The sequence below is a fragment of the Panthera uncia genome, chromosome F2 (genome assembly GCF_023721935.1).
Source record: "Panthera uncia isolate 11264 chromosome F2, Puncia_PCG_1.0, whole genome shotgun sequence".
Classification (NCBI taxonomy): domain Eukaryota; kingdom Metazoa; phylum Chordata; class Mammalia; order Carnivora; family Felidae; genus Panthera; species Panthera uncia.
In genome coordinates, this window is record NC_064812.1 from 18633629 (window position 1) to 18657079 (window position 23451).

Below are 23451 nucleotides of genomic sequence, written 5' to 3' on the forward strand. Positions count from 1 at the left end.
TGCTCTCTCTCTGTCTCAAAAATAAATAAACGTTAAAAAAAAAGAAAAAAAAAGAAAAGACAACAGAGACTTTGCTTTCTCTCTATGTCCATATTCACACAAAGAAGAGGTCAGGTGAGCACAGAGCAAGATGGTGACAGCCTACCAGCCAGAAGAAGAAGCCTCAGAATTAAACTATCTTGCTGGCATCTTGACCTTGGATTTCCAGACTCCAGAACTGTGAGAAATAAATGGCTGTTGTTTAAGGCCACTCTATGTATTTTGCTATAGTAGCCCAAGCTGGCTGCTATCTATCATTTGTCTCCAAAACTCCCCACTTCTATTTCTCACTGCCAGAACTACGTGTGCGCACACACACACACACACACACACACACACACACATTTGGTTTGTGTGTGTTATTTGTTTGCCTGGAATGCATTCAAAAAATTTTTTAAGTTTATTTATTTATTTTGAGAGAGAGGGAGACAGAGAGCGAGTGGGGAAAGGGCAGAGAGAGAGGGAGAGAGAATTCTAAGTAGGCTCCACACTGTCAGCGCAGAGCCCAATGTGGGGCTCAAACTCACAAAACACAAGTTTCACATGACCTGAGCTGAAACCAAGAGTTGGATGCTTAACCAACTGAGACACCCACGTGCCCCCCTGGAATGCATTTTGAAATACAAGGTAACCTAGATTATCCAAACCACTTCATAAGATATGCTATTTGTTCCACAAGAGTCTTTGGTATTTTTAGTTGAAGATTCAACGTCTCTCTAACGAGTATAAGGCTAGAGACTAGAAAACCTTTGGTATACAGCTGGTTCTGCTGTTTAACCAGCCATTGGATATTGGCTTGGTCACCTCTCTGGATATCACTTTCCATCATAAAGGAGAGAATCAAAACAGATGCTTTTTATAAGGTCTTTCTTCTGGGGCAGGAGTCACACAACACTCATAAGCCAGAAGTTATGACCCTCTTTATAAAATATATTAAGCTTTCCAAAAAGGCAAGGCCCAGAACTGTCTTCTCCCCAACCCCAAATTGGTTCATTGGTCCAGGGCAGGTGAGGCGATTGTATTGATCTTTTAAAAATCTCTCCAGGAGATTCCAATGAGCAGGCAGAATTGGAAACTATGAGCTATTTACACATGTTTACCAATGAAAATATACACTCAGGTGAAGTCATTTGCTCAAGATCACTTAGCTTTCCAGTGGCAAAGCCAGAAGACAAACTGGTTGTCCAGCTGCAAAACTCCTTCCACTGTATGTGGTATAAGAGCTCCTGGCACATTATCGGCTGCCTGATGCTATTACCAGAGCTTTGGTTGCTCCTATTTGAAAGTGTGTTTGGCTGACCAATCAGCCACACTCACCTATCAGCTGCTGCAGGGGTCACGGACGGAAACTTTGGCTTCATTGTGGAGCTGGGGTTGGGATATTTTTCCATCTGTGTCCAGTAAGATGCACTGGTCTTCCATATCTGAGGTTGAAAGGATAAGATGCACAGAGACTAATTGTGAATTATAAATAGGAATGTTTACAGATCTTTCTGGCTTGCATTTCCAGATAGAACTATTTTCTGGTGCACTACATTGGCATTTTGATTAACGTTACGTTCTTGGCTTGTTCTTTAGTTGCAGCAACACACAGATTTCTGTCTACATGTACTATTAACTGTCATCTGAGCTTCCCATGCAATGCAGCTGATAATTACATATTCTGGAAGCCGAGTGTCACAATCAATTAACTTGACAGGCTCCACTGATTCAGATAGAAATGGAGGCTGTACAAATCTGTTTTGGAGTGTCTCAGTATAAATAGAGAAGCGATTAAGTGAAAGGACTACAATAAATAATACTGGCTCAAACCCAGGCATGTAAGGAGTGAGTAGAAAGATTTTGAGCGTTGGGACCATTGAGACCAAAGTTCAAATCGCCATCCTGCCACTTACTAGTTGAATGGCCTCACACAAGTTACTTAGACCTACTTTTATTTTTAATTGTATATTTATGCAAAAGGTGATTTTAAAAATGTGTGCACCTCTTAAATAATGAATATCTTTATGTTTAACAGACCAGCTTAAGAAATAGAACTGACCAGGACTCAAAGCTCCTGGAACTTAGTGGTTCTCATACCCCCTTTTTCCCCAGAGGTAACTCCGAACCTCTCCTAATCATCCCCTCTCTGTCTTCTATAGTTTCCCCACCTGTATATGTATCCCTAAATATATTCAAATTCTGCTTACTTGTTCTGTGCCTTACTCCAGTTGTTCCACATTTGTGTCTAGGATTAATGCACACTCATGGATGTGGCTAGAGATCATTTTTTTTTTCAATATATGAAATTTATTGTCAAATTGGTTTCCATACAACACCCAGTGCTCATCCCAAAAGATGCCCTCTTCAATACCCATTACCTACCCTCCCCTCCCTCCCAGCCCCCATCAACCCTCAGTTTGTTCTCAGTTTTTAAGAGTCTCCTCCTATGCTTTGGCTCTCTCCCACTCTAACCTCTTTTTTTTTTTTCCTTCCCCTCCCCCATGGGTTTCTGTTAAGTTTCTCAGGATCCACATAAGAGTGAAAACATATGGTATCTGTCTTTCTCTGCATGGCTTATTTCACTTAGCATCACACTCTCCAGTTCCATCCATGTTGCTACAAAGGGCCATATTTCGTTCTTTAGAGATCATTTCTTTTCACTATTATATAGCACTCAACTAACTGAATATAGAACAATGTATGCAACCATTCTACTGGTGATGGCCATTTCAGATCCTTAGTGTTATAAACAATAATAAAACAAGCATTTCTGTACAATTTCTCCCAGTGTAGCATTGTTTGTTCTAGAGCAGAAGTTGACAAACTATAGACCAAGGGCCAAATCCAGTTTGTTACTCGTTTTTGCAAATAAAGTTTTATTGGAAAATACTCACAACCACTCGTTTACGTGTTGCTTATGGCTGCTTTCCCACTACTACACACAAGATCCCATTTGCTCTCCTGAATGGCTCCTCCTTTCCTCAGTCCTCAACACAAAAACCCTACACCCCTCCATTCAAAAAAGTCTAGTTTTCTCTTTTTTCTTTTTTAAAAAGTCTCTGTAGTCCCTTAAAGAACAAGCCTAAATTACTAGCAACTGCTTTTAAAAAATAACTTCCTTCTCTTCAAAGCAAGAATATTAAATTTCAAACACTCCAAAAGGTAAAAGGAAATCATTGTGTTCATCCTGGGGGTAGTAGTTTAGGCATGACCAAAGGGACAAGAGTAAAGAATGCTGTTCGGAAATAAAAACATTGCTGTTTGTACAGATTTCTGCATCCTATTTCCTATACTTCATGCTTGTTCTTACTTAGAGGCAATCATTCCTCGAAATAATCCCATTCCCTCTCACTGGAGCAATTTGGTCTAGAAACCACCAAAAGATGATTCCTTAGGAGATCAGATAAGTGGGCTAGTCTGACCAGATGTGTGGCTACTACAAGAAGAATGCCAAGAATCTCACATCCTGTGAGATTTGGGAAGGGAATTTGCTACCTCCTATCTTTACAAAAGATTCCAATGCCATGCCTCAGAGCATCACTGGGCAGTCCCAGAGGTAGCTTCATCTTGAAGCCTGTTATTTGTTTCTGGAAGAACTATGTTGCTTCCCAGTAAGAAGTGTGGTTTGTGGAAAATCCTTAGAACTTAATGCCAGAGAGACTAGACCTTGGGAAATTTTCTATCCCTTGATACCCAGACTTCTCAGATAGGTTCAATGTCTCTTTCCTGCTGGGATATGTTTTAATTAAGCCACTTAGTTACTCATTTCCATCATTTTTTCAACACATACGTTAAAATACGTAGAAATTAGGTGAAAGACATAGTGCTGGTATAGGTAAAGATGAATCTGAAATAGTCCCTGTCCTTAAAAACAGCATCACCTACAATATGAAAATTCAGGGCCACCTGTTTGAAAATTCTTAAGATTTTTCAAAATGATGACAGGTGATAGCATAGCATTCAACCAAGTATAAAGCCCTTCTAAATATGGGCACCATGCAACTCATTCCCATGAAGCAGCCCTCATAATCTATTCCATGAGATAGATACACAAAAGTAGCTACATTATAAAGCAAGAAAGAATGACAGTAAGTTAAATGTCTACACACATAAGGTGTTATAGTCATGTATTTCTAAAGGAGAATCAGGGTAGGCAACCCACAGTAGGAGGTATTTAAACTGGACCTTTAAAAAGTGAAGAAATTTTTATAGGTAGAGAGTGTGGCCAAACACATTCTTGGCTGGAAAACATTAAAAGAAAAATTTTGCGATGTGAGAATGTTCGCTTTGACAGAGTAAGTACAAAGGCCACAAGAGTTAAAATGGAGAGTGCTGTGTAGGTGATGTGGTAATGGTGAATATGGGAAGGCCACTTGAGGTCACGTACTAGGGTGTCCTGGGACCCCGAATTCTTTAAATTTGGACTTTATCTTGAACTTTATATGCTGAAACTTCCAAGATTTTTAAGTAGGAGAATGATATGATCAGTTCTAGGCTTCCAGAAAGAAAAATTAACTCCAGTTGTAATACAGCAAATGGATCAGAGAAGAAAGGGACCAGAGGTGGAAAACTATCAGGAAATAGTAACATCCAGGGCAAGATGATGATGCTCTGTGATATAGATGAGAAGGAGACAGATGGTCACACTGCAGGGGCCCTTCCTTCCTTGAAAAAGAAAAGGAGGGGGACTTTCAGGGAAGATGGCAGAGTATGAGGATCCTAACCTCACCTCGTCGTCCATGGATACAACTAGATACACACACATCAGTGTCTATAACCCAAAAATGACCCAAAGCCTGGCAGAACAGGCTCTTCACAGCTAAATGTAGAGAAGTGGCCACACTGAAGAGGGTACGAAGAGCGCAGAGACATGGTAAGGAGAGAAACAGACCCATGGGACTATCCTCGGAATGGAGGGACACTATGGGCTCAGAGAGGGGAGAGGACCAGACCCCACACCAAGGACCCGAGGCATGGGGGACCCACATGGGGAAGATGAATCCCTGTCACATTTGGCTTTGAAAACCAGAGAGGCCTAACAATCAGTGGGACTTAACAGCTGGAACTTTAAAAATCAGCAGCTCAGCTCTGGGAGAAACAGAAGGAGGGAGTACCCACCCTTAAAGAGACAGCACAACAAACAACCCTGCTGAGACACAGCAAAGAAGCAGCAGTTTAAAAAGTGTCTGGGGTATATAGGAAGGAGATTTCTTTGCTAATCTCAGAGCATGTGCTGGAGGAGCAGAGATCCTGGGAGACTTCTCCAAGAACAAAAGAGCTGGCAGGTGCTATTTCCCTTCCCAATCCCCCAGCCTAGATACACAGACATTTGTAACAAACAGCATAGCTTGCTAACCATCTGCCCTACCCCCACACTCTTCTGTGGACATAACCCCTCCATCCCAGCTTGGTCTTGGCAGGGGTATTCCTGGGTGGCAACAGGTCCACTCCCAGGGCAAACCAGCATGGACCTTGCTGGCACTGCACACCCCACCCCTGCATTCTCCTGAAAACATGACCCCTCTAATATACCCTTGACTGGAGCCCATCCAGAGAAGTGCCACAAGCCTGGCAGCATGCAAGCAGCCCCAACAGGGACCAGCACTACTCCAAGGTGACTATTGTCCAAGCAAAGGGAAAAAATAGCCACACACCAGTCCAAGTGTGGCCCTAGCAGTGGGATGGGGGCAGACATCAGATCTGACTACAGGCTGTGACCACCAGTGAAAGCTTGTCAGGGGATAACACAGGTAAATTGCCTGAAGTTTGGTGCTACTGCATCTCTGGCAAACGCCTGGTCTCACTCAACTCAAGCCCAAAGCAGGTGCAGACTAGCCCGCTAACAACACAGGGTCCAAACCCTTCCCACAACAGGCAAAGAAAAACTCTGCAGACAACTGGACTTAAGCCAAATGTGGTTCAGCCACAACAGTAGGGCTCACACAACACACATAAGAGACACCCCTGAAGCTCCAGGTTCTGGCAAGCAGGGGCATTGCACTGCAGGGCACTACAGGACCTCTTCTTCATATAGCCACTGCTTTCAAGAAGAGGAGATGTAGCTGACTTTCCTAACACATGGAAACAGATACAAATAAATGATGAGACAGAGGAACATGTCCCAAATGAAAGAACAGAAAAAGATCACAGCAAGAGAGCTAAACGAGGCAGGACAGTAATATGCCTATCGGAGAATATAAAGTAATGGTCATAAAGATATTCACTGGACTTAAGAAAAGAGTGAAAGACCTCAGTGAAACCCTCAACAAAGAGACAGAAAACATAAAAAAAAGAACGAATCAGAGAGAAGAACTCAATTACTGAAATTAAAAATAGACTTAATGGAGTAAATAGTAGACTAGAGGAAGCAGAATAATTGATCAGTGACCTGGAGGGCAGAGTAATGGAAAGAAATCAAGATTAACAGGAGAGAGAGAAAAAATAATAATAAATGAAAACAGACTTAGGGAAACCAACAACACCATCAAGCATAACAGCACTCACTCACCTCATAGTGATCCTGGAAGGGGAAAAAGAGAAACAAGGGGGAAGGAAATTTATTTGAAGAAATCACAGTTGACAACTTCCCAAATCTGGGAACAAAAGAGAAATCCAGATCCAGGAGGCACAGAGTCTCTAAAAAATCAACCCAACAAGGTCCACACCAACTTACATAGTAATTAACATGTAAAAAAAGTAGTGATAGAGAATTTTTAAAGTCACCACAGAAAAGAAAACAGCTGCATCCAAAGGGAACCCCATAAGGCTATCAGCTTAGTTTTCAGCAGAAACTTTGTAGGCCAGAAGGCAGTGGCATGGTATATTCAAAGTTCTGGAAGAAAATAAACCTGAAGCCAAGAACACTCTATCTAGCAAGACTGCCATTCAGAACAGAAGGGGAGATCAAGAGTTTCACAGACAAAATTTAGGAACTCATGACTACTAAGCTAGTCCTACAAGAAATGTTCAAGGGGACTCTTTGAATGGAAAGGAAAGACCATAGGTAGGAGTAAGAAATATAGGATGCACAAAAGCAGTAAAATTAAGTGTATCTATAAAAATCAGTCAAGGGATTCACAAAATCAAAGGATGTAAAGTATGACACCATATACCTAAAACATGGACAAGAAAGGAGTAAAGAATGAATTCAAACTTAAACAACCATCAACTTAATATAGATTGTTAGATGCATAACATGTTATATATAAACCTAACGGTAACCAAAAATCAAATACTGGTAATATATATGCAAAAAAATAAAGAGAAAGGAATCCAAGTATATCAGTAAATAAAGCCAGCAAATTGTGAGAGAACAGAGCAAGAGAAGAAAGGAACAGAGAAGAACTACAAAAATAACCATAAAACAAGTAAGAAAATGGCAATAAGTACATACCTATCAATAATTACTTCAAATGTAAATGTAATAAAAAATATATGGTGATGGGATGGAAAAAAAGCAAGACCCATCTATATGCTGCCTACTAGAGATTCATTACAGATCTAAACCGCAGATTAAAAGTGAAGGGATGGAAAAGAATTTACCACGCAAATGGAAGTGAAAGACAGACAGACTTTAAAACAAAAATTGTAACAAGAGACAAAGAAGGACACTATATAATCATGAAGGGAATAATCCAACAAGAAGATATAACAATTGTAAATATTTATGCACTCAACATGAAAGCACCCAAATACAGAAAGCAGCCAATAGCAAACACAAAGGATGTAACAGATAGTAATACAATAACAGTAGGGGACTTTAACACCCCAATTACATCAATGGATACATCATCCAAACAGAAAATCAACAAAGAAACAGTGGCTTTGAATGACACATTGGACCAGATGGATCTAACAGATATATTCAGAATATTCCATCTGAAAACAGTAGAATACACATTTCTTTCAAGTGTACGTGGAACATTTTCAAGATTAGGTCACATATTGGGACATAAAACAAGCCTCAACAAATTTAAAAAGACTGAATTCATACCATGCATCTTTTCCTACTCTAACTTTGTGAAACTAGAAATCAACCGTAAGAAAAAACCTGGAAAGGAACACAAATACATGGAGGTTAAATAACATGCTACCAAACAATGAATGAGTCAACAAAGAAATAAAAAAAATAGGAAATAAAAAAATACATGGAGGCAAATGAAAGTGAAAACACAACAGTTCAAAATCTTTGAGATGCAGCAAAAACTATTGTAAGAGGAAAGCTTATAGCAATACAGGTCTAATTCGAGAAGCAAGAAAAATCTCAAGTAAACAACATAAACTTATACCTAAAGGAGCTAGAAAAAGAAGAACAAACAAAACCCCAAACCAGCAGAAGGAAGGAAATAATAAAGATAAGAACAGAAATAAATGAAGTAGAAACCTAAAAGGCAATAGAACAGATCAATGAAACCAGGGCCTCGTTATTTGAAAAGATGAACAAAACTGATAAACTTTCAGAGAGAGAGAGAGAGAGAGAGAGAACTCAAATAAACAAAATCATAAATGAAAGAGGAGAAATAATAACTGACACCACAGAAATATAAAGGATTATAAGAGAAAATTATGAAAAATTACATGCCAATAAATTGGACAACCTAGAAGAAATGGATAAAATCCTAGAAACATATAACCTCCCAAAACTGAATCAGGAAGAAATACAATTACCAGCAATGAAATTGAATCAGTAATAAAAAAAACTCTCAACAGACAAAAGTCCAGGACCAGACAGCTTCAGAAGTGAATTCTACCAAACATTTCAAGAAGAGTTAATACCTTCTTCTCAAACTATTCAAAAAAAATGAAGGGAAGGAATGCTTCCACTTTCTTTCTATGAGGCCAGCATTACCCTGATACCAAAACCAGATAAAGACACTAGGAAAAAAGACAACTACAGCTCAATATCTCTGGGGAACATAAATGCAAAAATTCGTAACAAAATATTAGCAAACCAAATCTAAAAATACATTTAAAAAATCATTCACTGCAATCAAGTGGGATTTATTCCTAAGATGCAAGAGTGGCTCAAAATTTGCAAATCAGGGGCACCTGGGTGGCCCAGTCGGTTAAGCATCCGACTCCTGGTTTCAGCTCAGGTCATGATGTCATGATCTCATGATTCATGAGTTTGGGCCCTGCATCAGGCTCTGCACTGACAGTACAGAGCCTGCTTGGTATTCTCTCTCTCCTCCTCTCTCTCTGCCCTTCCCCTGTTCATGCTTTCTCTCTCTCTCCCTCTTTCTCTCTCAAAATAAATAAATAAAGTTTTTTTTAATTAAAAAAATATTTTCAATGTGATACATCATATCAAGAGAAAAGATAAAAACCATATGATCATTTCAATAGATGAAAAAAAAAGGCATCTGAAAAAGTACAACACTGATTCATGATAAAAACCCTCAACAAAGTAGGTTTAGAGGGAACATAATTCAACATAATAAAGGCCATATATGAAAAGCCCACAGCTAGCATCACACTCAATGGGGAAAAACTGATAGCTTTTCCCCTAAGATGAGGAACAAGATAAGGATGTCTACTCTCATCACTTTTATTCAACATAGTACTAGAAGTCCTAACCACAGCAATCAGACGAGAAAAATAAATATAAAAGGCATCAAATTAGTAAGGAAGAAGTAAAATTTTAACTATTTACAGATGACATAATACTACATATATAGAAAACCCTAAAGATGCCACCAAGAAACTACTAGAACAGATAAATGCATTCAGTAAGGTCACAGGATATAAAATCAATATACATAAACCCATTGCATTTCTATACACTAATAATGAAGTAGCAGAAAGAGAAATTAAGAAAACAATCCCACTTATAATTGTACCAAAAATAATAAAATACCTAAGAATACATTTAACCAAGGAGGCAAAAGACGTGTACTCTAAAAACTATAAAATATTGATGAAGACATTGAAGATGACACAAACAAATGGAAAGACATATGCTCATGGACATCCCATACTACTGGGGCAATGTACAGATTCAACGCAATCCCTATCAAAATACTAATAGCAATTTTCACAAAACTACAATAAATAATCTTAAAATCTGTATTGAACTACAAAAGACCCCAAATAGCCAAAGCAATCTTGAAAAAGAAGAACAAAACTGAAGGTATCACAATCCCAGATATTAAGATATACTACAAAGCTGTAATACTCAAAACAGTATGGTACTGTCACGAAAACAGACACATAGATCAATGAAACAGAGTGGAGAGCTCAGAAATAAACCCATGATTATATGGTCAATTATCTTTGACAAAGGAAGCAATAATATGCAATTGGAAAAAGGCAGTCTCTTCAACAAATGGTGTTGAGAAAACTGGACAGCTACATGCAAAAGAATAAAACTGGACCACATTCTTTCACTGTACACAAAAATAAACTAAGATTGGATTAAGGACCTAAATGTGAAACCTGAAACCATAAAAATCGTAGAAGAAAGCACCGGCAGTAATTTCTCTGACATCAGCCATAGCAACATGTTTATAGACATGTCTCCTGAGGCAAGGGAAACAAAGCAAAAATAGATTATTGGGACTGTATCAAAATAAAAGGCCTCTTCTGCACAGCAAAGGAAACCATCAGCAAAACTAAAATACAACCTACTAAATGGGAAAAGATATTTGCAAATGACATATCCAATAAAGGGTTAGTATCCAAAATACATAAAGAACTTATGTAGCTCAACACCAAAAAGCCCAACTAATCCAATTACAAAAAGAGGAGAAAGACATGAACAGACATTTCCCCAAAGACATACACACAGTCAACAGACACGTGAAAAGATGCTCAACATCACTCATCATCAGGAAAATGCAAATCAAAATTGCAATGAGATATCACCTCACACCTGTCAGAATGGCTAAAATCAAAAACATGAGAAACAAGTGTTGATGGGGAAACAGAGAAAAAGGAATGCCCGTGTACCATTGGTGCATCCACTGTGGAAAACAGTATGGAGGTGATCAAAAAGTTAAAAATAGAATTGCCATATGATCCAGTAATTCCACTACTGGGTATTACCCAAAGAATACGAAAATATTAATTCAAAAAGATATATTCACCTCTATGTTTATCACAGCATTATTTACAATAGCCAAATTACGAAAGTAACCCAAGTGTCCATCAATAAATGAATGGGTAAAGAAGATGTGGTCTACATATTATGGAATGGAATATTACTCAGCCACAAAGAATGAAATCTTGCCATCTGCAACAACAAGGTTGGATCTAGAGGTTATCATGCAAAGTGAAATAAGCCAGTTCATTGAAAGATAAATACCATATGATTTCATTCATATGTGGAATTTAAGAAAAAAAACAAATGAACAAAGAAAAAAGAGACTAACCACAACACAGAACCTTAACTATAGAGAACAAAGTGATGGTTACCACAGGGGAGGTAGGTTGGGGGATGAGTGAAATAGGTGAATGGGATTAAGAATACATTTATTGTAATAAGCCCTGAGTAATGGATAGGATATTGAATCAATATATTGTACATCTGAAGCTAATATAACACTGTACATTAACTATACTATATATAGAATAGGAAAGAAAACAAAAGAAAAGAAAACCAAAGAAAAGAAAACCCAAGAAAAGCAAAAGAGAACTGTTGGGAATTTATGCACTTTTTTTCTTAAACCGCTGAGGTATGATTGACATGTAAAGAGCTGTGCATATTTAATGCATTTGACTTGATGAGTTTGGGGATAAGTATACACCCATAAAACCATCACTATTATCGAGACTATACACATATCCATCACCTCCCAAAATCTCCTCTTGCCTCTCTTTAGCACTTTTATTTTGTGTGTATGCATGTGGTAAGAACACTTAACATAACATTTACCCTCGTAGGAAATTTTAAGAATACAATACAGTTATTGTTAGCTATAGGCGCTATACTGTATAGATCTCCAGGATTTACTTATCTTGCATAACTGAAACTTAATACCCTTTGACCATCACTTCCCCCATTACCCCACCCACCAGCCCCTGGCAACCACCATTCAACTCTGCTTCTATGAGGTTGACTATTTTAGATTCCACATCTAAGTGACGGGTAGATGAGTTATAAATATTCATGCAGCACTCACTCTTGGAGAATTCAATGCCAAGCTTAGTAAGATTGTTTTTGCACCTTGCCAAGCAATGAACAAGCACAGACCCCCATTAACACACTCTAGGCAGGGGAGCTGTCAACAAGGTACACTCACAGATGTCATCGTAGGAAATGGAAGGACCTACCCTGAGCTACCCATGTCACTGTATGTTTGTTCCAGTCAAACTGCTGGGCTGTTGAGGTGTAGGTGGGTTTGAAAATGTAATCCTGGCCAAGAGCTGAGCAAGCTCACCCAGAAACTTGCCCAGCTCTTGGCAAGAATTTTCAGGTAAACTTACCCAGAAAATCTTTTTAAGTATTTTCCATAAAATACTCAGGAAAGCATCCATTTTTAAATTGACAGATGGGTAGGAACCAGAAAATTATTTTTTAACAAAATTCCCATATAGCATATGTTTAAATACCCAAAGGATCACTTTGGTAGACATTTCACAAAGTGTAATGTTTTTGACACAAAAATAGAGGACAAACATTAAAAGATTGGTTTGTGGCCATAATTCAAATCAAGATGAACTGCAGTGTATTAGAGTTTTGCAAATAACTAATGATCTGATTTGAGACAAGTAATTTAGCTTCTCTTGTCTTTCATCTTGAAAATGAACTATTTGCTTTGCAAACTTCCAAGATTATTATATAGGGCAGAAGATGAACAGGTACACAACTATCATTGAGGAGCCTCAAAGCACTCTAGAAATCTAAGATCTTATTAGCAGTTCCTACAAACCTCAGTGGTCTGGAATTTTTGAATCCAAAGTTTTAACTTACTTCTTTTTAGGAAATACACTTCCAAGAAAATATGGAATAGAAACCACTTAAGATGTTGTGTGTGTGTTGTTGGTGGTGGTGTTTTTGGACACATGTATAACAAATATTCACATCAGAAGAGACTGCATAACATAAGAAGTAAATAGGAAGATCTGCCAGAACCTTCAGTATGTAACTGAGAAAATATAGTCCATGTATGTTGTCTTCTGAGCATATGGGAAATGTTAAAATAAGTGAACCCAACAAATACTTGTAAATCACATTTGTTTCTCACACCTCCTCACCCCCCAACAAAAAACACTCATAAATCATCCATTTTATATATAAGCACAGTTGTTACCTCCTACTTGGCTGCTTTTGACTGTGTAAACCGGCCATGTTAAGCCCAACTGTTCCTGGCATAAAGAATTCAGCTGGCTCTTGCTCCAAAATGTCTTAGGTTCACTAAGTTTATATATCCCCATCTCCCACTAATGAACAAGGAGTGATGAGTTCCTGCTGCAGCAGCGTGCACTGCCAGGTGTTCTTCTCCACATGACTATCAAATTTGCAAGAGTAGACTTTTCCTCTGCTGTGGGTATTTTTCCAAAGACAAGACTAAGGCATTCTTTTGTGCGTTTTGATAACACAGCTCCACTTAATGTGGCATTTGTACAATTTCAACCTTTACATGGCTGTGATGATTATTAAATGGGTTTACCACCGGTAAAGAGTTTAGCAATTACATGATATGTCCTCAGTAAGCTAAAAAGTACATTATTTGTGAGGCACCCGGGCGGCTCAGTCAGTTAAGTATCCCACTCTTGGTTTGGGCTCAGGTCATGATCTCATGGTTCATGAGATCAAGCCCTGCATTGGGCTCTGCACTGACAGCATGGAGCCTACTTGGGATTCTCTCTCTCCCTCTCTCTCTGCCTCACATGTGCTCTCTCTCTCTCTCCCTCTCTCTCTCTCGCTCAAAATAAATACATTTTTAAAAAATCAATTATTTGTTTATTTATGAGAAGAATAATAGTGACTCTGAAGCCAGATCACCTAGAATCATATTCCAATTCTGCTACTATTGCTACGCGATCTCAGGCATGTAACTTACCTCTCAGTGCCTCATTGTATTAGCTCTATGATGGGGAAATAATACTGCTTCACTTCATAGCACTGCTGTGAGACTCGCATGAGACCCTGTGTTTGAAGGTAATGCAAGAAGATGGCATATGTATATGGTGTTGGGAACACAGGGAGTACTCAATAAATACTAGAAAAATAAAGGAAACCCAAGAAACATTTGTTAATCACCTGCTACATACAAGAAAGTCAGCTAGTTGCTCTGGTGGAGAAGAAACAAGACCCAATCCCAACCCTCATGGAGTTGAGATTCTAGGCAGAAAAGATCTCAATCTGGGGAATAACTGAAAACCGGGATAGTTAGAAACTCCCTCTACTGTCCTCCCAGAGCTTTGGACCAGAACATAATTGGAAGAAAAGGGATTTTTACAGGAGCCACATAAGTGGAATGTTAAATGCCTCCAAACACTTCAGCTCTTGCATGTAAGTTGGATATAAATAATAATAGCAATAATAATAATAACCACCTGACTGTACTGAAAATTGTATGTTTGATCCTGTTTAATCCTTACAAGAAAATTTCAAAATAAGTATGGTTACCCTCATTTTACAGACTGAAGTTCAGAGAAGATAAATAATTGCCCGAGGTCACACATTGATCCCACAGCTGCACGAACCATGCCTCCATACTTTCCCCAGCCTTTTCCCAGAACTTGCCAGCTATATCAATAAGCTTGCAGGGTATCTTCTGTCATGGTGAATGCATCCTAAACAGAGGGCTGGCCCACTGGCTGCAGTTGTCGTAGCTGTGCTTTTGCTTTCCGCTGTATTAGGGGTGGGATGGTTCAGGGCGTTGCCTCCATCTCACTGTCAACCACAGTATCCTCCTCTGCAGCTCTCCTCACTTTCCCAGGGATCCACCTTTCAGCCTCCATCGGGCTCTGTCACAAATGCTCAGACCTTAGCTTTGCAAACTGGTGCACTAGGTTCTCCCACTTACCACCTACACTCCCACCTTGTCTGCCAGCTCTGAAGCCAGCAGAGCGGTGGACACCTACATGTCTTTCTCTAACCTCAGTTCTTCTTCCCACTTTCTAACTGCAAACTCTGGCCCTGGTGTCCCGCTGAACTGCCCACAGTAGATAGAGGGCAGCCCACCGTGCAGCCACGGTTTCCATTTGCTGAACACGCTCTGTGCAGTTCCTCCAGCAAGCCCATTGGACCAGCCACATTTACCCATATGTAGTTGAGTACTTATACCCGGTCCACAATCACCTAAAATATGGGGCACCTCTCCTCACAGAGAGATTGTCAAAGAACCCAGGATTTCCTGCAGTTCCTTTTCCCCCAAGACCCATTTCTCTGTCTCCTGACTGGCTCCTCATTATTGGTTTGCAGCTTTAGCAACTTCCCAGGGAAATGTGAAACTGTCCCCCTACTGTCAACATGGAGGACAAGCAGAGACTGAAGAAAGACCACCCCAGATTGGTAGGTGGCAGTGTTAATAAGCAAGGGAACTTACATGTGATGCTTATCTTTGGTAGCCACAAGATAAGTAGGTCTCCACACCCACATGCCAGTATCTTAGAAGTTTATATGGAGACCTTAAAGGGATTCAGTCACATATACCAACCAAAGAGTCTCAACTCCCCCAGGCTGTGTTCTTGAAATGGCTCAGCTCATGGGAATGGTGGGTGGATTGTACATTTCAAGGACTGGAGAGGGTGAAGAGCCTCTGACTGCCCCAGGGCCAGCTCGTGGGTCAAATGGCTATATCCTCTCTATGGCTTCCTTCGACATCAAGCATAACTGCTCTAACAAAGCCAAAATTGTGTAATGGCACAGACACAACAGAAGTTTATTTCTTGCTATGCAACAATGCGGGGTTGGTGAACAGAAGGGAGAGATCCGGGTGGATGCTCTGTCAACATGGATATTCTAATAAAATAGGGAGGAGAAAGAGGACAGAGGACAGGACATGGGAGGCTTAGTGGGCCAGGCCTGGAAGCGGTGTGTCCCACATCTGCCCAGTGTCCATAATCTAGAATTCAGTCAGATGGCCTCCCTTAACTCCAGGGAGAGATGGCAAATGTAGACCCCGCGGGGCAGCTACTCTAGATAAAAACGTAAGTGCCAAATCCACAATTCCTACCTGGGTCTACAGGCCACCAAAGTCCATGGCTTCTAAACTGGTAATTGTAAGAGGCATCTACAGGCCCAGGATTTCCCCTAAGTGACTGTACATGTTTCAAATTCCTCAAAACAACTCTATGAAGTGAGTTGTGTTATCTCACACACACACACACACACACACACACACACACACACACACAGAGCAAGCATGATCCAGAATCAAACAGTTCTTTCATGACAACTGGATGATAGAGCATGTGCTTAATGAGAGCCTGTACGACCTCAGTCTGACCTGGACAACTTCCCAGTGCCCGTCCAGCTCCATGGGCAACCCCTTAAAGCCAGGTTCTGAGATCACCTCAAAGCATATCTTCTCCCAGTTACCCCAGGAACAGAATTGAGCTGTGTCCCTCAGGATGCCACCAAAGGCCCAAGACCTTCTGTGGGCTGTTATTTTGGCCTGTGTGATGCCATCACTGGATTATCCCACTTTCCAGATAATCCTTGCTGTGGCTTCTCCAGGAATTCCACAATAAAACACTGAAAGAAGAAAGTTTCGGCTTTTGACACAAAGATCTAATGTACTTACAGCTTTTGGAACACAACATTTCTCCCAAAAACTTTACCATAAAATGGTGACATTTGTCAAGACTAAAAAGCTATAATTCTATTCACAGTCTTCTTTGAAGTTGAAAACTAAAATGGCATTTACTGGACATAGATTTAGAAACGTCTATTTTCAAAGTAACCACAGACCAATTTTTACAGTGGAGTCTTGTATCAGAGGAAATTTTATAGTGGTTCTCCTTCTGAAGGAATTTCACAGCATTATGCTTATGAGTTCAGGCTTTGGAACCAGTTGTGTCTATTTAAATCCCAGCTCTGTCACTTACCCAGCTGTGTGCCCCAGTATTTCCCAATCTGTAAAATGGGGACAAATCCAGTGCCTATTGTTTTTAACACACAGTGTTTTATTAGTTTAGTTGAATCTAGTGATTCAACACTGCCACACATCATCTGGTGCTTATCACAGCCAGTGCCTACTTTACAGTGCTTCTCTGAAGACTGAAGGGCTCAATGTGTCAGACGTGATCACTCAGCATAACGCTTGATCCGTGGTGAGCAGTCACCAGATTGTTTAAGGTGATATGGCATTTTATTCTCTTCAGTTTAGAACCCTCAAGGCGATCAAACAGAAATCTCCCCCTTCTAACACCCCAAGCTCGTCATTCAATACAGTATTAATGATCAGCCTGTGGGTGGAGTCTGACTCTCATCCTATATCAGAGGGTACCCCATGGCTCCAGAATATGCATTCCCTCAACTAGATGTACATGGCATACCCAGGACATGATTAACATGATGCTCCATAACTAAAAGGGTGAAAAGGGCTTTATAGTAGAGTTATTAAAAGCCCAGCTTTAGGGCCAGATAGACACATATTAAGAGTCTCACATTCTGTGTGGCCTTTTCTACTCCTGGCTTTCATATTTTTTTAAATTTTTTAAATTTCATTTTTTGAGAGAGAGAGAGCATGAATGGGGGACAGGGGCAGAGATAGAGAGAGAATCTTAAAGCAGGCTCCATGCTCAGTGCAGACAGTGATGCGGGGCTCAATCCCAAGTCCCATGACCCTGGGATCATGACGTGAGCTGAAATCAAGAGTTGGAGTGTCAACCAACTGAGCCACCAGGCACCCCCAGCTTTCATATTCTTAAATGGGCTTTATAATAATCATCTTCATAGGCTTACTATGAAGATTAAGTCTGATGTCACAGACACTGTGCTAAACACTTGATAAGCACACAGTGTCTTCATTGAAGACATAAATCTGTCAAGGCTTCCAATGGATCCTCACTTTTTCTTTAAATAAAAACATGGTCAGTGTAACTGTAAAATGGTGTGGTCACTATGGAAGTTCCTTAAAAAATTAAATATAGGAATACTGTGTGATCCAGCAATTCCATTTCTAGGTATATAGCCCCCAAAATGAAAACATATGTCCACACAAAAACATGTACACCAATGTTTGTAACAGCTTGAGTCGTAATATCCAAAACGTCACCTGATGAATGGATAAATGCAATAAGCAGTAAAAATAAATGAAGTATTAATACATTCTCCCAACAGAGACCTCAGAAACTTTATGCTAACTGAAAGAAACCAGACACAAAGACCACATGTTGTATGACTGTGTTTGAAAGAAATATCTAGAATATGCAGGTCTGTATTGACTGGCAGTAGATTCGTGGTTAACCTAGGGCTGGTAGGGAAGAGATGAGATATGGGTTGGTATGGGGTTTTGTTGGGTGATGAAAATATTGTAAAAGTGATGATAACTGCATAAGTCAGTAAAAACACTAAACACCATTGATTCGTACACTTAAGACAGGTGAATTCTATATTACGTAGATTATATCTGAATAAAGCTATTTACAAAGAATACATGTGATGGTGACGATATCTACTCTACGTTCTTAGCTGGAATGTCCAACATTGCCTTGTGTGTTATAAATATTCCAAACGTAGCTATCAAATGAAGAGCAAAATAGGGAAGTCTAACTTGTCCTCTGAAATGTTCTGCCGTTGCCAGAATCTTCACTCTCTTCCTAACCAGAAACCAGGTTGAATCAAGCTCCAAAACAAACCTGGGGAAGTGGGTTCCTGCAGCAAGGTATTGGTGCATAGCCAGACCCCATGCTCCATGGTTCTTCGGTCTAAAAGATCGTGATTTCTTACCTGTAAATACATCTTTCAATATGCAAACAGTCTGAAGATCAACTATGTTTTAACAAGGCCACCAGACTAAAAGAGTTTACTGAGTTGGTCAAACCGTTATTCGAATGAAATTTTCCTCTACATTTATGGGTTGTTTCAGGAAAGTAACCTAATTTATTCATTCAATTAACATTTATAGATCAGCTACTCTGTGCCAAGAACTACTCCAGATAGTTGTTAGATATGCTCAAATCATCTATTTGGGCATCATTAAACAAAATGATTTCATTTTCTCAAGATGCCCCATGTATTCTTATGGAGGCCACATAGGAATATAAATTTAATAAGTTAAGGTTTAGTCAGCCATCCAGAAAATGCAAAAAGGGTACTTTAATCTCCTAAGATTTTAAAGCAAAGTATGGCGACACATGACTGTCCACTGAGAAACCATTTCTTGTAACCCTGGTCCTATGCCTTCTGCAGATTAAAGTAGTATTGATCTAAAACGAATGTTGAAAAGCATTATTTCCAGTGAATAACCTGATTCTCTGAACACGGACTGCAACCACAGCTTCCAACACAACACAAAGGGAGAAGCGGTACAGGAGACAGCGGGATCCACTAAGGCACCAGGCTTGAGTCGTCCAGCCTCCTCTGTGCACCAAGCTTTACCTTGGCTGTTCCCTTTGGCCTTCAACTGGCTTCAATTACCTCTAGATTTAGCTTCAGCAAACAACAAAGTATTGAAAACTCAATTTTCCATTCTTCAAAGTGTATTACTAGAAAAAGTGAAACACAAGGCAACAAAGAACACTGAATCATTAGGATCTTGCCCCTTGCTGCGGTGAAACCGCACAGCCTGGCCCACTTCCAAGGCTAGAATTAATGAATGAGCAAGATTCTCAGGGAAAGCCTTTAACTACAGCCTGCTTTCACCCACAGAGCCTGCCCCGTTATTGCTCTTGGCAGGTCTGCCTGTGTTTCTAACGGATCACCTTCCCTCAGGAACATGCACAGAGAGAAAGGTACAGCTTATGAATTCATGTTTCCATTTCTTGTCTTTAGAAACAGACTTAAGGGGATTTAATTACACTCAAGCAGAAAAGTCTTGAGTCTTAAGACGAAGAATTCGTGTTCCGCCTTTGCTTTTTCTCAGCTGTGGCGAATTGTGTGCTTGCTTGTGGCCATGGTCCTGAGCTACAGTATCTTTTTTTTTTTAACATTTATTTATTTTTGAGAGATAGGGAGAGAGCATGAGCGGGGGAGGAACACAGAGAGAGGGAGACACAGAATCTGAAGCAGGCTCCAGGCTCTGAGCTGTCAGCACACAGTCTGATGCAGCTTCCACGAACCCTGAGATCATGACCTGAGCCGAAGTTGGATGCTTAACTGACTGAGCCACTCAGGCGCCACCTGGACTACAGTATCTTAACAGCAAATCTTCCCTAAGGTCAACCGCGTGGGCCCCTGGGAGCATCAGCACCATAGATCTCTCTACTTACCTCTGCCCTTCTTTAAGACGGGACTGTTGTTGAGTCAGGGACAAGGGCCATGCTGACTACGTCCTAGAGGCTGGGACTTTGTTAGACAAGCCAAAAGAACGGCTTTTTGGCTTTTATCCCGAGTCCTCTCCTGGCTGCTTCTTTCTGCCGGGCTCCCCTAACGTTGGAGCCAGAAACAAACCTGATGTGACTTTGGGACATTTGCTGTGTGTAGGCCCCCCAACAGTCACGTCTCTGTTTTTCTATGAATGTCACTCCAAGTCCCTTTTGGGAAATTCCCTCTGCACTCTCCAGACATAGCCTGACAGCTGTCAGTGGATCACCCTACGCATCTCTAACCAACAGGGCAAGCACGTGACATAAGCTGGGGTCACTAAAGTTCCTCCTCCAAATTCAAGTCTTCAATGATAAAAAATGATAAAATGATGAAATGTATCACGTACATCACAATGATAAAAAAAGAAAAAGAAAAAGAAAAAGAAAAAAGAAAAAACCAAACCAAAACTGAACACAGAACTTTCTCTCAGGGAAAGGAGCGTTGAGGGGAACATGTTTAATCAGTTCCTGCCCTTCCCCTCCCATTGCCCCCAACGCACACAGCTGCTGCTCACCCTCTGCTCTTCGGGCTCCCTTCTGTTCCGTGAGCAACACCATATCCTTCCAATAAATTCCCTCTTTGCACAAGTCAACCAGAGTCCGTTTCTGTTACTTGAAAGCAAGCAGCTGCATAATAGGTTGAATTTTTCTCAGTTTAATAAAGCCAAGTCAAGGATATAACTAAGAACCCGGTCTCTAAAGATGATCTATGCTTCCAGTACTTTTGGGAAATCTTTAAAAATGTACTTTATATTTGCGCAGCGCTTTACAGCCTTTAAAGCACTTTCTCTCCTTTCCTCTCTCTCTCTGTCCCCCCCACACACACATATATATTACCTGAGTACATGTTCACTTATATATACACACACGAAAAGAGAGACAAACAGGGAAAGAAAGAACTAAGAAACACAGACTCATTCTCAGTTGAGCCTAAAACCCAAACAGCTCTGTGACATAAGAAACCATCGCTTATAGTAATTATAACTGAGGGGCACCTGAGTGGCTCAGTTGATTAAGTATCGGACTCTTGATCTCGGCTCAGGTCATGATCTCACAGTTTGTGGGACTGAGCCCCGCGTCGGGCTCTGTGCTGACAGTGAGGAGCCTGTCTGAGATTCTCTCTCTCCCCCCAGTCCTCTGCTTCTTCTCTCTCTCTCTCGCAATAAATAAATAAACATGTTTTTAAAAAGAAATTATGACCGAAACACACACAAAAAGTAAAGTGAGTTGCTCAGAAAATCAGCAGGGTTGTAAAGTCCTCTCATTTTCTGGGTCCAGTCCAGAATGCTTTCAAGCAAACAATACACAAAAGGATACAACTAATGTTTTAACCCTTACAAAATGATGCATTACAGATGCCTTATCTCATTTAATCCTCTTTCATAGCCCTCTAAGATACTAGTAGGCCATTTTAACCCTACAGAGTAACTGAGCATGTTAAGTAAAGTGTCCTAATTCTCATCGAGCAAATTACAAAAGTGCGAAAGACCACGTAATCCCCTGGGGGGCAGGGTGTGACTATAAAGGCTGTGTCCTTCACCCTACATCATAGCAATTCTCTGCAATGGAGGGAAATAAACCATTACTGGATTTAAATCAGAATAAATTTTCAGTAAATGTTACTTGGTAACTGGTTTAACTGTGAGGGGAGTTGACCCCAACTACTGAACATGAATCAATATTAGTCCCATGTAGATTAAAGAGTTCGATCTTTAAAAATAAAACAATAAACCAAGTAGAATAAAATATGGACACGATTTTTCAGCTCTCAGAATGAGGAAAGCCTTTCTAAGCAGAAAAACAAAGGAAGCATCTCAAAAGAAATTATTGATATGTTTGACTGCCTACCAATTAAAAACATCTGTAGCACAAAAAGTACTATAAGTTGAATTCAAACAGGAAAAATACTTCCAAAATACGTTATGTAAGATGAACAGGCTTAGTATATAAATATTTCTTCTAAAACGAAAATAAACGCTTCAACTTTTTAAAATATGCAACAGTCTAAAATAGATCAGAGAAGAGGTCATATATATAGGGCAGAACACATCTAATAAAAATGTAGTTTCTCTAATAATAAAATAAATACAAATGAAGGACATTACAATCTTCTATTTCTCACTCACCACACCGACATAAAAAAGTTTCTGTAGTGGTATCAGTTCTATTACCACATTGTAAGCAGTCAACGGCACACAGACAGTGTTAATAGGTCTAACTTCTTTAGAGGACACTTCAGCAGTATTAACACACGTCTTAAGTAGTGACTGTATACAATGTATCTCAATGGGGCAGAGTTTTAACATACATTTATATGATAAAATGTGATGACAGGATGGGTGATCCTGGAAGATTTTTGTCTTCTTCTTTTATATATGTCCAGATTTTCCAAGCTCTGACAAAGAATATCTCCAGGAAAATGTGTGGGCACACATATATACATACACATTGCTACATATATATGCATGTATATACACATAACACGATTTCTAAAATATCTGCACATCTAAGTTGCTACATATTTATGTGGTTGTGTGGTCATTGAGAAGTTCAAACTCAGTGGGGTATAAACACGAAAGCATTCCATTCCCATCCTACTCTGTGAAATCTCCCTCTTCCCTCCCATGTTGACACCCTAGGCATATTCCACAATTTCTGGACACTTCCAGTTATTTGAAAACTCGATCCTATCATTTTAAAACAGAGTTTCTTTTCTGATTCAGTGTTTTCCCTTGACTCAACACGAGACAGTGTCCTAGCTGAGGGTCCTCAGGTGGAGAGGGGGCCATGGTCTGCACTTTCTCTTACTTGGGGTGGGGTGGAGCAAGTTTGGCTTGGCCTCTGGGGCACTTACCTGCTCTCCCTCTTTTGGACCTAGCTCTTCTTTGGGGGACAAAGAGATGATAGATAGATAGATAGATAGATAGATAGATAAGAGAGGGGGAGGGAGGGAGGAAGGGAGAGAGGGAGGGAAGAAAGGATGGAAGGGAGGAGGGAAGGAGGAAGGGA